General features: G+C 42.9%; 1 protein-coding gene across 1 annotated transcript in view; it reads left to right on the top strand.

Annotated features, from left to right (window-relative positions):
• Positions 1 to 12,535: 12,535 nt before the first annotated feature.
• The window catches only part of tmem121aa (transmembrane protein 121Aa), a 47,538-nt gene continuing 43,681 nt past the window's right edge, over positions 12,536 to 16,392 (top strand). Inside the window, exon 1 of the mRNA XM_064332777.1 lies at positions 12,536 to 13,262. The gene's annotated coding sequence lies outside the window, so the exon portion shown is untranslated. The remainder of the gene's footprint in view (positions 13,263 to 16,392) is intronic.

Here is a 16,392-nt window from a genome sequence, read left to right on the forward strand (position 1 = left end):
CTGCCATTGTTTGGTGCCACAGTGCTCGAATGGACCTCTGTAAGACCAAGCAGAATTCGGGGGAGCAATCTCTTGGAACACTTGGCCATCCCTGGTCCGCTATTAAAGATCCTCTGTCAGAGAGAGGGATCCACTGCCAGTGGCCAGCTGTCAGAGATTAATGGTGATAGAGACATGTGATGAATCATATTGTCTCGATTACATCATCAATCCTTCACGTAGGCCATTGTTCCAAAAACGGATTAATAATTCGGTGATTCATGTGTATGAATGAGACAGAAATCGCCTTGTAAAGCACCGAACATGAAATTTGTCCACCGCGCTGGGATATAACAGGAATATCTGTAGGCTTGACAGTGCATGTCAATTAGGAGTGATTCTCGGGCCTGGGATCTGGGTGCTAAACATTTAGGTAAGGAGTCACGGGGGCAGCGGAGGGAAGGAATCCCCATTTTTCTTCCTGCCAGACCCGCTTTGAGGCTGTGATGATGAGTAAGAAACAGCCGCGCTTGCCCTCTCTTATTCGCTGACTCCATAATTGGATATCCCCCCGCTTTAATTGGCAAACGGCAAAAGCCTCGCTCTCTCGCTGATTACAAATTCCCGCTAATTGGCTTTCGGGGGCCATTTTTTAAAAGGCTGTCAATGCTAACAGAATGCGCGCGAGCCGGGACGAGAGTATCGCGCTCCGACGGAGCTCGACCCGCCGCGCGCGGCAATGCGGTTTCACCGTCCGCGAAAGTCCGCGTGTTCCACTGCCTTTGGAAATGATTTTCCTTGGGTGCAGTGAGACCCATAGTTTCAGACTTTGTGCATCAAAATGACTTCTACATTTTTTTACAGCACTTCATTGAACTAAACTGATAGTGGTGTTTCCACAAACATCCATGACAATCCAGGCTATACGATCACCTGACTTGTTTCCGTAGACCTTTGCTGCATTTGCGGTTTTTGATCCTGTGTTGCACCCCTACCGTCACTCTTAGTCTTAGTTTGGCTAAAAACGGAAAACCTGTCATATTAGACATTTCCTCATCTCATAGATGTCAAACAACTTTTATTTCGTTATTTTATTTTATCTCCTGTTTTTATTATGATATTTGTTCTTTCTAAGAGCATTATTCCATGTATTTGTACACTTACATTTGTACATTTGTCATGTCACTAACTTGTAGTGCTTGAGTCTGATCAGCATTGCACTAAATAATAAATATGTGTTACTCCCTACTCCAGTTATGGCACTTGGAGATGCACTTGTTATTTGCACTTGCTATTGTTTGGCATAATGACCCGAGAGGTCATGATAAAACAGTCTTCCAAATGGATAAGTGGATATGGAAACTAAAACAGGATTATGCTGTATCCATTTACCTGTTGTTCAAAAGCAATGGCTAGGCTAACAGTGGCTAAAAGCTGTTAATGAAGAGCTAAATCCCTACCTCTATCATATATGGCTTTGATGAATGATATTTGTGTTATTTATTGCTTTACCTTGATGCAGATTCCGAACTTGGGACTTTTATGAATCTGTGGTAATCTATGTGATTCCAAAAATATAATATTTTGACCTTAAAACATTTACTTTCATGAACGCAGTGAGAGAACAGATTAGATATACATAAATGGCAACTTCTCCCTGTAGACTGAAACCTGTACATCATCAACGCAAGCCTCTGTCTCTGTACGGCTCATGTGTTGTCTCTTTTCCCTCCTCTATCCCTCCATCCAAAGGTGGAGTAATTCTAACATCTACAGCAGGTCAAACAGGTGCACATCAAACTGTTGCCATGGAGATTCACATCATCACATTTTCTCAGGCAACGACAGTTATATTTATTTGTGCACTTCCAAATCATTTACAACAGACATCTGCAGCTGCTTTCAAAAACTGAGCATTAGCACACATCCACACATGTGCTTGTGCATGCACACACACACACACACACACACACACACATTATCTTATCTCTGAGCATTGCCTCATTCTCTTCCAGACACACATACCTCCACACACCTTCCTGTTGTTCTCTCTTTCTTTATCTTACTCAGAGACACACAGACAGGCATTTAAACGCATATGCACACACACACACTGTCTCTCATTGCCTCTCTCTCTCTCTCTCTCTCTCTCACACACACACACACACACACACACACACACATTGCCTCTCTCTCTCTCTCTCTCTCTCTCACACACACACACAGCACAACAGTGGTGGAGGAAGAACTTTCATGAAAACCAGTGAGTATGAGGTGAGGGTTGAGCAAGATAATAGCTTATGGCTGAACAGACCCGCATGACACATTTATCACGTCAAATGAAAGCAGATTAGAATACATAATTATTTGCCCTCAGGAAGGGATCTGCCAAAATGCGTTATCTCTTAAAAGTCTAAAGGAACTAAACTAGACAACATCTTTAAAAATGTTTTTCATAGTTTCTCAAGTACAGTACCTGTAGTGTGTGGCATATCTAGTGTATGTTGTGTGGGGCAGCTTTAAGTTTTCTTTGGCACTGTTTTTGGATAAAGCATAGATATTGAATGTATTGCAAACATAAACAAGTAGTGATAATGACAAGCAAAAATATTGAAGAGCAATGTACTTCTTACTACTTTCAACAACTTTATTTGTTCATAATTTGCCTTGCACTATTCTAGCTAGCATGCTAGCCACAGGCTAACCCAATCCTCACACAACATTCTTTAAGAAAAGAAGCTGGATGCTATTGTTCTCTTCCATTTTAATGGAAATCAGACAGGACAAAAAGAGAGCAGTGATATATGGATGCTCGATTTCCTTTTCATGTGTTGTTCTAACTGCAATTAGCCATAGTATTTAAATGCAGATATTTCATGTGGTGCAGGGCACAAGTTGGCAGGGAAAACCTTGTAATGAAATGCGGTTGTGCTTAAGGTGTGACCTCGCTCCAGCCAATCAGGATGCTGAGAACACAGCGCATGAATCAGCTAGCAGCATACATTGTTCAGGAGAAAAGACTCTTAGCGCTGTTCTGCTTTGGATTTCAAAATAATGCAGTAACTCCCATTGTGACCATAGAACAGAGCAATATGTCAAGGACACTGTCCACACCTGCAACTGTCTATTTACATGTTAAGCCTGTCTTTCTCTTACTGTCAACACGGCAGGCCAAATAATTTCAGAGGTGACCGTGTAAAGAAATACCACCAGAAGTCAAGATTGGAGTTCATGTAAGTAAGTGCAGTAGTGACGATGTCACAGAACAGAACAGTGTCATCACAGAAGAATAGAATGATGGGGAAAGCTTTATATGATCAGGGGTCGCCATGCTTGGCTCAGCATTTCCCTTTATTGAATTAATCATCGGCCTGAATAGTAACCTTTTCAGACATGTCCATTTATCAATTAGCCTGTATTGGCCCTTGCTCTCAGAGAACCTTGTCCCCTAATTTCTCTCCATTACCTAGATGGGAGAGATATCGCTCTGCAGAGCACACGTGTCACTGCTGAGCTCACTGCTGAACAAGGAGACCCTCTCTCTCTCTCTCTCTCTCTCTGCTCTCACAGATAAAGCAGGAGAGGGAGAGAGAGAGGGGGAGAGAACAGGAGGGAGAGTGTCTGTGAGAGAGAGAGAGAGAGAAAGAGAGAGGGAAAGGGAGAGAGAGCAAGAGAGAATGAGAGTCAGAAAGGCAGAGTGATGGAGAGAGATTGAGAGAGTGAAAAAGAGTGGAGAGAGGAAGAATAGGAGAAAGAGCTGTAGAGAGAGAGTGCAGAAGAGGGAGAGAGGGCTGCTATTGCCTGAGGGAGAGTGGCCACAGATGAACCAGCCGAAATAATGGAAAGGGAGTTCGAATCTTTCCCTACTGCGTCTCATGATGTCCCTTTTTAACATTCATAAACTGGCCCGAATGCGGCAAGCCCCGATATTTCCGTAAACCGCGTTAGCTTTATAACAATTTTCAGTTCATTTCAGTAGCTTTTTGCAGGCAATTTTCCGTGTCACATTTCGAGCCGGTAAAGCGTTTTGATTTAAGCTGAGAGAGTGCGAGAGAGAAAGGGACATACATAAGAGAGACGTGGTGAAAGCGATGCTGAAATGTGAAAAATGACAGAGAAAAACGGTCCTGAAAGCGGCGTGGAGAAAACCTGCTGACGTGCAGAAATCCTCGCCCTCGCACGTGAACCCGCGCGATAAGCAGACCCTGCATCACGCCTCGTGCGTGGCGCGCTCGCGCCAAACAGCGGCCGCGGCGAGCTTCTCCTCGGAAGCGCGGCGCTCGCTTTCGCCCTGGCGTGTCTCCCGCCGGCGTCCGAGGACAGGAGTCGGAGGAGTGGCCGATGCTGGCATTCCCAGGGTCCGAAGGGAAATTGTCTAAATAACCCATTACCCACAAGTTGGAAAACTCTCCTCTTCTTTTCTGAGCGGAAAGATATCCTTTTTTGCTGGCTGAAGGTTGAAACAAGGAGAGTCGGACCTGAGGGAGTGGCTGTGGGGTTGCGTTGGTGTTGCCATGGCATCCCGCCGCTGTGGCACTGTAGTTGAGCACATTACATTACATTACAGGCATTTAGCAGACGCTCTTATCCAGAGCGACTTCCACAACTTTTTACATAGCACTTTACATTGTATCCATTTATACAGCTGGATATATACTGAAGCAATGCAGATTAAGTACCTTGCTCAAGGCACAAGTACAAGTGCTCAAGTACAACGGCAGTGTCCTTACTCGGGAATCGAACCTGCGACCTTTCGGTTACAAGCGCAATTCCTTACCTACTGTGCCACACTCCGTCCACTGTGCCACACTCCGAGCACCCAGCATTGTAACCGCTCGGAATCCATGGCCCCGTCGTGTCCCTCAGTATAGAAGCCTTCAATACAGTAATTGTAAACGCAAATGTAAATGCATGCGTGTTGCAAGCTTATGTGTTTACTACTATCTGCTGCGACACTAACAGCTTAAACATTTATGTACGCGCTTATGCAGGTCAGTCTGGATTAGAGCGCAGGCTAAATGCATAAATGTGAATGTAAGAAATGGACGGCATGTTGAATTTAAGCTGTGCTGGGGCTCCCCTCTGCATTAGCTCCTCCCCATAATGCACCTGGTGCCCGCAGGCTACCAGTTATCATCAGCAAGACTCTTTTCCCTTTTTTATTTCCCCTATCTCCCTCCTGGTGTAGTGTGACCTGCGGGGTGGAAACATCTTTTTTGCCGGCTCGCAGGGAAGTACATCGGAGGTCTGTGAGCAGCGGCTTCAGCTGCAGCGCTCCTCGCATGGGGTATAAGTGGCACAGCAAGACAGCCGGAGAGGTGCAATTAGGCTGCCCTGGACTGGGTGGAAAGTGTACGTTGCCCTGGTGTCTGGAAAGTAAAACAGTAATGCGGCATAATGACGCTCTGCTGGCCAGTTGAAGCACGGATGAGCCTTGCGCCGCGTAGACGCCGTTAGCCGTTAGCGGCGTTCTGGCCCGACTGAAAGGTCAGCGTTTCAGCGCGGTCTGGAGGTCCACCGCAGATCCGCGCCGGTGCTGGGAGGGAGGGAAGCTCCCTCGGGTGTGGCGGGCGTGGTCGCTGGCGGGTAGGGGGACGTCCGGCCGGAGCATCATCGCTGAGGCGCGGCGTCTCCCAGCCCGAGCGTTCGCCGTCGCGTCTTTATTCAGCTGACAGATGGGTCCTGACAGGAGTCTCCCACCGGCTCCCTGCGCTGGTCCCAGAGCAAGGCACCCGCCATTCCAACCAGATGCTTTTCTTAGCCGGCTGTACCAGGCCGGAGTCGCACTGCCGTACCAAGGCAAAATGCTAACTGCGATTTTGCTCAAACTTGAGTTGTGACTGAAATTAAACTTTTGGATATCGGTTTTAATTTTGCGTCTGGTTCAAAACCTTGCCCCCTTGGAGAAACCTTTTGGAGAAAATAGGATGTTAAAATAGTAGCAACTACCAACAAAAATGCAGCTGTGCATTTGCTGCACTCTGTCTTTGTTTACCCATAATTTAACTGCTGTTATTGCATTCTTGCTTGGGATTCAACCGGGCATCTACTTTGCGCTCTCACGCTTCACATCCAATCATCCAGCAAGCCGTTTCAGAAGAATAACGACACTATCTTCGCATGTCCATGACATTGAAACATGATTTAATGTAAAAGCTGAGGTTAGGCATGAGATATAGGTTAAATCTGTATTAAGCGTGCTTTAAAGGAATCACTAAGTGTCCATATTCATTGCATACATCCAAACAAGTTAAAATTTTATAAGCACAAGAATCTTTGATCTCTGCTGAAGGACAAAATAAGAATTCTACTGTAGTGAACTTTTCCCTTGGATCTTCGTTCCAAATAAAATCTGTGAGAAATATTTCATATATATTTTATATCAATCTGAGGTAGTCATTGGAAATACAAATATGTTTGTACATTTTTTGACCAGTTGTTGAATTAAGCGTTATATTATCATTGAAGGAGATTTACAACTTGCTGTACCTGTGTGAACACTTAGGAAACATATTTTTGGTGTTGTCTGGAATAATAATTCCAGTGTTAATCAATAATTAAGTTTTCAAAGTGCATTCATTAAAATGTTTGCAACCTTATCCATCATCAGGAAAGAAGTGTCAAGTAAAAAGTCAATTAAAGGAGTTGTTCTTTTTTTAATTAATCAGAATTTGTAATCATATTCACATTATTCGTTTTGCTTTTCCATGAATCACTATAACATAATTACATATTATGAATAATAAAAAAACACTGTCACAACCAGTGCATACTTCACCTGACCAAAGACAATGGTGAACATCAGCAAAGGACAATTCGGTCTAGAAAATGAGAGGTAGCACAAGAACCAAAAAACCCGAAACCCGTAGAAAAAGCCTTTAAGAGAACTCTGTGTAATGAGGCCAGGCAAAGGCAAAACATAGCTGCTGGGTTCATCCCCAGTCCTCTTCAGCTGTGTGCCTGTCGGTCCGTGGTCCACGGTGCTGTCCATGGTGCTGAAGATTGCTCAGGTTTTGGGCAGTCACAGAAAGCTCTGAGCATAGCCAGGGAAGGCCCTCTCTGCTCCTTTCTCTTCACTACCAACAGCACGCATGTATATGCCTGTTGGCCTTGGAATTACATGAAAACACAACGTGGACTATCTGGTATATTACAAACATAGCAAACATACTACAAGCAAATGCACATAGAAACAATTTTTTTTTTTTGTAAACTGTTATTGGAGGGATTCACAGATGAAGAAAACACGTCACAATGTTTCCAGAATTGCACTTTCTCATAAGCTGCTTTAAGCTCTGAATAGTCATATTTGTACAGAAATGACAGTATGAAATCAGTGTTGGTTTCCCTCTCGTGTTAAGTGTCAGGGTAAGGTGTTTTGAAAAGGCGGTAGAAGCATTTCAAAAGGCCACGCGTGCTTTGGAAAGGCTATGCTGCCGTCTCAAAAGGCCCCGCTTCAGAAAGGTTGCGTCTGATTCTTAAAGGCAGCGCGTGTCGCATCTCCTGTTTGACGCATATGGCACCTCGCGGTTTGCCATTCGCTGCAATCTCCAGCAGGTTAGCTGAATGCTGGCGATTCCAGCTTAAGGTCAAATTCAATTATATCTTTGTGTAAATGTGGATATGCGTAAATTGCGATGCCTGGCGAATAACATGAAAAGAAAGATAAATTGTAAACGTACGACCGTATCTATGGAATAATCCAAAGAGCAAATAATGATTGCGAAAAGGTTTGGCTTTAATATGAAAAGAGAAGGAGAAGAAAGCGGACGAAGGAACGGGCACAAAGACATATAGCAGACGAAGGAACATCTTGATAACTATCATTTAAATTGAAATAGTACATTTTATGCATTTTAGAAACAAACCTTTCATACGCGACCATTTGTACAATGTGAGCAGTTATAAGTTCAGGCTTTAAGAAACTAGCGAAAGGAACCACACAGAAAGAAAAGGCACAGTAATATGGGCTGTTAGAGATATGGGAGTTATGTAATTGAAGCAAATCTGAGGAACGGCAGGGGGGCCTACAAAAAGAACGGAGACGGAGAGAAGACAAGGGGGGAGAAGAGAAAGGAGGCAGAGTTTTAATTTTTTGCGGAAGAACGCGCGGGGAGGGGAGAATGGTAGGGAAAGGGGGGGGAAAGAGGACTGCGGTGTCTGGGGTGGGAAATTACCTGACAGGACGCGAACAATGAGGCCCGGAGCACAGCGCGGACCGTATTCTTAGCACGGGGCGTTTCAGGGCATGTCACGATGAAGTCCGAACCGAACGGGTACGACAGAGAGGGCCCCGACGGGTGAGTCACATGGGGGAGAGTGGAGGAGGCGGAGGGGATGACTCGAGAGATGGGAGGGTCTAAGTGTTCCAGCCCCACTCAGCACACGCACGCATGCGTGTGCGAACGTACCGTTATCTGGCCCAAGTTAAAAGCACGCATGTAGGCATGCGCTGTACTCACATATGCGCGCACACACACACAAACACGCACATACATCTGTGTTACTAAGAGGGGACGATCAGTCTGTACCTGCCAAGTGGGGAACCATAGTTTCCACACATTTCTTCAAAACAAAACACAGAACATTTTATTTCAAGCTCATTGTTCATACTATTTACTGAGATTTCACTTATAATGTTTTTTTAATGACCCAAGTGGAGACCTGAACCAAAGTGGGGGCTTTCCACAAAGGCTAGGCTGCTTTCAAGAAGGGTTTTCCTTCCAACCGCAATTGTTATCCCCATATTTTAAGCTGTTAAATTTCTTAATTAGGCGATTTTCATGTTTTGAGGGATAACATACCCTCTTAAGATGCGTTGCATCAGAAACAGCTATACATGCCAAGAATAATAAAATTTCTATGTTCACATTGTACATTTTGTGCTATATTGCAAACTACAGCTATTACACTAAATGAGGCAACACAATTTAAAAACTGAGATGAATCGATATGTTCCTAATTAAGTTTTTGAATTCATCTGTTTAAGTTCTCTCATCATTTTTGTCTTAATCTTAACATAATGTAGGTTTGTTAATTTATTTTGTCTTTGAATTCTTCCTTATCTACACAATGGTTAGTTGTGGCCATGGGCACACACTTTCACCAATTAGAAGCCTATTGATTCACCTCAGTCTTTAATTTAATTTGATGAGTTAAAAATGTTGCTACCTCTTTTTATGCAATTGTTTACAATAAAACACAACAAGCACTATGTGAACATTGGACTTTTAGTTTCATTGCATGCAAAGCTATTTCTGACATAATGTGGCATAAGAGGGTAAATTATCCCTCTAAACATGAAAAGCACCTAATTAAGATAAATTTACAGCCTGTTGAAATTATAAGATTGTGTTTGTAGTTGGAACAAAAAACCAGTATACTCAGGCATTCCGCAGGACCAAGTTTGGGAACCACAGTTTAAACACAAACTAGGTTGTGACTATCATTTCCTGGAATCCAAGAGTGGGCCAGTGTCTCTTTGTGCCAACTAAGAAAGGACTTGCGTCATTCAGCACTGTCAACGTGTGGACCACCTTTTAAAGCCTAATACCAGTCTGTGACCCTCGTTAGGATGCACTGTAGAGTTACCTTTAATACAATGAACAGCCAAGTCATTGCAGCTATTTTATACTGAATAACTACAATGTACTTGCATATTGTCCATGCACCCTTACAAAAAAAATCACATGTTCAAAAACCACATCTGAACACCCACCATATGTATAATTATGTGAATGAAGATAAGCCTACTTATTAGAGCAGAGAGGGTAATCCATATTATTTCAGGGCACATGTTTTGCTTTCACATATGAAAATTGTAGCTCGCATTTTAAAAAGTCAGTGACGTGAAAATGTGAAGATGCAAATGACTCAATGTGTCCTTTTTTTTGCATGTGAAAAAAACTTGGTAGAAGACATTTTATTAGTAGAGTTACCTGGTGAAATCGAATGCAAACCTGTCAACATAATTTAAATGGAATAATCATTGGAGCAACTGAAGCAAATTGAAAAAGCTATTTTTGTTAAACATTTCGTACAAGTCTGGTAGGGGAAACAATGAGCATAAACAATAAACATTTGCTAATTTGTTCATTTCTGTCAAGGTTTTGCTGAAATTTCAAACTGTGAAAAAATAAAAATGTTGTTTTTTTCCGATTAGCCTGCCAGCAACGGCAATAGAAAAACATTTAATTGCTCATATTGTTCTTGTGAACACATTATATGTTTTCTAAACCTGATAAACACACACACACAGCACACACACTCACATAAACCAACACGGTTACAGACACACATTTACCAGCTGTGATGGCGCACTCCTGTTCTCTTGGAAGAGATCTGTAGAGGCCCAGCCTTTGATATGGTAACCAGGCCACATGTCTGTTTATAGGGTGGCAGAGGGAGCAGGGTCGAGAAGGACCATATGTATACACATATAGGGGGAGGGATTATGGGAGGGGACATATTCTACTGTACTGTTGTGCTTTCATTGGGGTTAATAGTACCCACTCTCGCTGTCACACTGTAGTGGCTCTCTCTCTCTCTCTCGCTCTCTCTCTCTTTCTCTCTCTCACACACACACACACACACACAATGGCATGCATTTTATAGATGCTATCTAGTATTGTACTGTACAACCTATAAAATGCAATTCCTTGTATATTGTTTGTTTTACAGCATTTACAATGTAGCTCAGTGATTACGAGTAGGCTATTACAAGGTACAAGCTATCCTGCAGCAGACACACACACACACTCACTCACTCACACACATCTGCATGCCTGCATGCATGGACACACAGATGGACACACATACACACATACACACACACACAAACACATACATACACACACGCACACACGCGCGCACACACACAGCTAGTGAGCACCGCATACACAGTAGAGATTTTTCTGCCCCATTACCTGCAGAGGCTACATCAACACCGGGCTGATTACTCTGACCTTTACCTTCTTTGGAGAGTCACCTGGTCCACATAACTGCAACTCCATCTGCAAATGCCAACTGCGTGTGGCAATGTAACCTGCCGGTGCACAACAGATCTGGCCACTGGCAAGAACACGCTGTGCAGTTCTTTAGGGCCACAACCATCCCTGGGCCCCACAATTCAAGTTTTTATTTATTTATTTATTTATTTATTTATCTATTTATTTATTTATGTTGGAACACTTTGGGACTGCAACAACATTCTTGTCTAGGGCCACCAAAACCCTAGGGCCTGTTCTGGTACACAAACTGTTGAAGTGAGCAGCTCTGAGCATTTCAGAGGGAAAGGTACTCTACATCACCTTACATTACATTACAGGCATTTACAGTAGCATATGTTCTTATTCAGAGTGACTTACACAACCTTTTTTACATAGCATTTTTACATTGCATCCACTTATACAGCAGCATATATGCTGAAGCGATGCAGGTTGAGCACCTTGCTCAAGGGTACAACGACAGGGTTCCTATCTGGGAATAGAACCTGTGACCTTTAGGTCGCCCACGTCGACAACGTGTGATTCCAGACTTAAATCCTTAACCCCTTTGACCTTCCATACTAGGAAAGGAGGCAAGGAAAGGAAACAAGGAGGTACGAAAATTGGCTGGGAAAGAACTATGAGGGAAATACAGACTCAACATCAGGAAAGGGACACAGAGGGGACACAAGGACACGCAGGGCGGCGGTTAGCCCTCTGATTGTGAAATAATGACCGAAAATCACATTAAAAAGAAAGATCACTGGGGTTCAGGAACAGAAGGCTAAGGGGCCTGTGTGGCAGTTAGCAGAGCGTGGGAAATCTGAATGATGTCTAATTAAATCACCATGTCAGCTTGAGCCTGAATATAAATGTCTCTAACAACGGCTGAATGTTTTCGGTCCTTTGGCCCAATTGGTCATTCCAATGAGAGAATGGGCTGTAAAAAACACAAGGGGGCAACAGGTCACATCAGAACACCTTCACAGATGACTGGTATATAAACTATATTAGGCTTATTGACTGGCATTTATCCACTGGTATACACCCCATTGATTGGTCTGTAGGCTACTCTCTTGATTGGTAGCTTAGGCTATATATCTACTGGTATATACCTACTATTTATCTATCTTATTGACTAGTGTCTGTTGGCGGTACCCTGTTCACTGACATTAGTTGCCAGTGACCCAACTGACTGATTCCATTTACTAGAACTGCTTTGCTACTGACTGCTATTACTGGCTGCTATCCGTACAATTTGCCGGAATTTTCCATAGCATAAATCTCAGTTTACTGCTTTTAAAAATTCATTTAACACGTAGGCTACTATCGGTACCACACTGATGGATTAATTGTGCGGTAGCCTACATTTCTGGAACAGGCTCATTTGTGTTCGTTGTCATTTTTGACTCATATTCTCTGCTCTCAGAAGATGGCCTGCGCGCCCCCCCCCCCCCCTTCCTCTCGCTGCTTGTAGGCTATATCCGGATATAACTCTTACGTTTTCAATTTGCCTTTCAGTTAAAATTTTGGACATCTGCTTATGAGTTATTCCCTCCCGGGACTTCTTTTGACTCTATGAATGTTTAATAAGGCTCACCATCAAAAGCCAATCTTTAAAAATAATAGTGGTACACGACTTAAAATTAGCACGTTTAAAAATAGCGGTTAAACCACAGAATACTTTAACGACAGTTTTGCATGTATTTATTTTTGTGATATAAATGCACAAATCAAATAATACATTTTAATGTTTCGCTTGACCAGCCAATCCCGAGTCGTGGCACAGTGCGATTTTGATATACTTTTATACAGTTAGATTTAAAAAGCCACGTAAACTCTGCGCAGAAAATCACATACCTCACTGTGCGCGAGTCCGCATGAAGCTGTTGCATCGGGAGCACAGAGGGAGGGAAAGCGGGCAGCTGACGGTCTCTCTACATAAGCAAATTGGCAATAAATTATTCTCTCTGCTGGGAGGGTGGAGGGAGAATAATCGAGAGAGAGAGAGAGAGAGAGAGAGAGAGAGAGAGAGAGAGAGAGAGAGAGAGAGAGAGAGAGAATCCGGGAAAGAAGAAAATACAAAGGAAACGTGAATTGGACTGGCAAAGCCAGCCCGCAAAAGGGTTGCATGCCATATCTCTCGATGGCTGTCACGATTTCGTCTCCTATCAGCTAGAAGCACCCAACCACAATACTGAATCGCTTCTCACATCTGTGCGCATCAAAACGGATTAAATCACCACCTAGCGCCTGTGTCCGGATATAGGGGATCAGCACTCTGGACAACGACCAGCGGTAAGATAGGGGTGCTTTTTAGTAAAGTCATTTGCAAGGGAATAGTTTAATCATTGCGCTATTGTAGAGGCAAGTAATCTATTTTAGTAGTTCGACCAACATAACAAAATGAATTTTAATCAGTAAATAAAGTACTGCTCTGAAATGAGCAAAGTTTGCGTTAGTAAATTGCAGAAAGACCATGTAGGCTATGCACTAATGTAAGCGTATCGTAGGGTATGTGTTAATTCTCGGTTGGGAGTCTGTGTTCTAGTTTTAGCTGCGCTGCAGTGCTTCCATTTGCCTATCGTTGCGATTCCAAGTTATAGTGGAATATTCATTCCAGAGTAACGCTGGCTGGTATGTATCGGCACTGGTTTCAATTAATATGTAAGCTATACATATATTTTGGTTTCCAGTGGTTGTTTGAATGTAGGCGTACCAATGTATGTGTATGTGCATGTAACCCCAGCCGATGAAAGTGATGGAAAGTTCACATACTGAGACGCGTGGGTTAAGGTGTTTGCGTGGAGAAAATCAACCCAGTATATTTCAGTCAACCATTAATCTTGGTGTCAGCGCGTGTCAAGTCAGCAGCGGAGCTCGTGGCCGAAACGGCACACATATCAGAGCCAGTCAGCGACAAGTTAAGGCTTCCTGCATTGGCCACGAGCCCGCGATCCCTTTCAAGCCCGCTTTATAAATACTGCAGGGGGCTTCGCGCTAAAAGCAGAGAGTCACAGTCGTCTGTGAGTAATAATTTGTTGGAATTAAAATAAGGGAGCTGGCATCCATTGCATTTAACCGGCGTGCTGCTCCTCACTCTGTCCACGTCCACTTTATTCGATGGTTTCTGAAACTGCGTTTTACAGTTCTGAGTATATAAATGTTTCATCCAATATCGTTCTCCACTCTATACTTTGTGATACAAAAGCATTATGAGGATTTACTGCCACTTCAATGAAATTGGTTAATTGTGTTCTAAAATATATGCGGTAATTTCTCTAAACGTTTTGCAAAAGATAAATAATGCCTTAATAGTGTTTTAGCTCATTAGATTTTTCATTTACCTTTTGTTGACGTGTCAGTGGGATACGGAGATACTCTTATTGCATGAAGAAGCGGAGGTGCCTCTTGAAATATGACAATGGATCTCTGTCACTTAGTGTACCCTCAGGGATTGGCTACAAATCAGGTGTTTAGTTCAGATTGCCGACTGTTCCGCCGTGAGTGATGTGCTAATTGTATCATAAGTACAGTTTTAATAACCTTACTCAATTTGTTCCCAATTAAACCACAGCATGCCACACTCACATTTCTATCCGAAGAGTTAATAAATGTTCCTTCTTAAGTGCCTTTTCAGGGACAATGAAGAGCAAGCTTTTATTTGCTGTGAGTGGTTTGACAATTTAAGGGGCAGAGGTGACTTCATGTAAAATCAGCGGCTTCCAGATGAATACAGGGCCATGTCTAAGCACAATGATACCATCCTGAACAGTGATCTAAAACTGGTGGTGGAAGTATTGCTTATGTGAAGCCTGGCTCAACCAGTGACTGGACAAAGCCAGCGACATTGGTTATTAAAAAGAGAACCTTTGGCTTTTCCTTGATGCATGTTAAGACTACCTTTGATAATCACTATAACTTTAATTCCCAGCACAGGCTTACTGAATCTTCAAGTCAGTTGAATATAATCTTTGGACAAGGCAGAATCTGAAACATTGAGAAATTTCTCTATTCACATGATCCTTGTTCATTATTTTCAAGCATAAATTCAGTTAACGACAAACTGATTATGACACATAAGAATCCAAATAATGGAAGATATGCTTAGACTCATTTTTTGTTAGTTAAATGCCAAACATAATGATGCCAATATTAAAGATGGTCCTCATTAGCATATGTCGCTGTATATTTGCATGAAATCAAATGTAACATAAGAACTGGGTGAGCACAGTTGTGTGAGTCCTGTTCTTTCACTACACTTGTCCAACTGATACTCAGATCTGCCTTGCATAGACAGTATTTCTCATGATACAAGTGCATGATAGCAGTGTTCTGGCTGATGCTGCAGAAAACAGTTAAGTTTGGCAAGGTACTGTATGGAATTGCAGCTGCCATGTTTCGCCTTCATGGTAAGTTTCTTTAACAGGTTTTCATTTGAGTCTATTACTCCAATAGCATCATTGCAGCAGACCAAATGAACGAATGAATGAAAACTCACAAAAAAATTAAAACAGCATATTCTCTCCCATCATGTCAGAAAAAAAGTGTTTAGTGTCCTGGCTGTCTACTGCAAGAATGTTGCTGGTTTGCTGACAGCTAACCATGGATTAGCATTAGCTAAGTGGCTAGCTAGCTACAAAACTGTTTTATTATACCTTCTACTTGTAACAAGAGGTACTTAAACAATTGAGGACAGCATTATTCCTAGCCGGCTAGCTAGCTAAATCTCACACAGGCGTTGCCTGCATCATATGACAAAATAACGTTAGCTCTGCTGCTCTAGCCTCCAGCATTCACCTGATCTGCATGCTCCTTTGGCTTTTCTGTCACAGTCAAAACAGAAAAGCAAGCAAGTCGAAATCTGCTAATCGATTAACATTGCTGCTGGGCGGCCCGAGACACAATACTCTATTCTGTGCGCGTTTTTTTTTGTTGTATCCGGGATAAGTTTAAACGAGCCACATAAATCCATCTGTTTGCCAGCTGGATATTAAAATTATGCGCAGTTTTTGCGAATCAATACCGAGGCCGCTCAACACAAAACCGAATTGAATGTCACGGCGGTTACACCTGCGTTTTTAAAATGCACCAGGCACTCTGATTCTGTGTCTTTTTCATTTGGAAAAAAAATACCCTGCGTTAATATGACCTCTGTTGCAGAATGACTTGGAAAGCTCAGGTATTTGTTCTCTGTTGTTGAAGTATTCAGGCTTTTCATCATTAGCACAGTCCAACAGAAAATACATTTTTCGCACGGATTTTAGGGGCTGGATTTATATATGGCCTCACGTTGCCATACCTTAAGTCTCGCTGAAATGAGGCCATCGCGCTGAGGAAACGTTCAGGCAACGCTGAGGGAACCTCGAGACGCGCTCCCCTCTCTCGGGACTGAGGATAATGACCTGTGAGAGGTTGTGGATACCTG

This window comes from Anguilla rostrata, chromosome 1, assembly GCF_018555375.3.
Source record: "Anguilla rostrata isolate EN2019 chromosome 1, ASM1855537v3, whole genome shotgun sequence".
In the NCBI taxonomy this organism is placed as follows: Eukaryota; Metazoa; Chordata; class Actinopteri; order Anguilliformes; family Anguillidae; genus Anguilla; species Anguilla rostrata.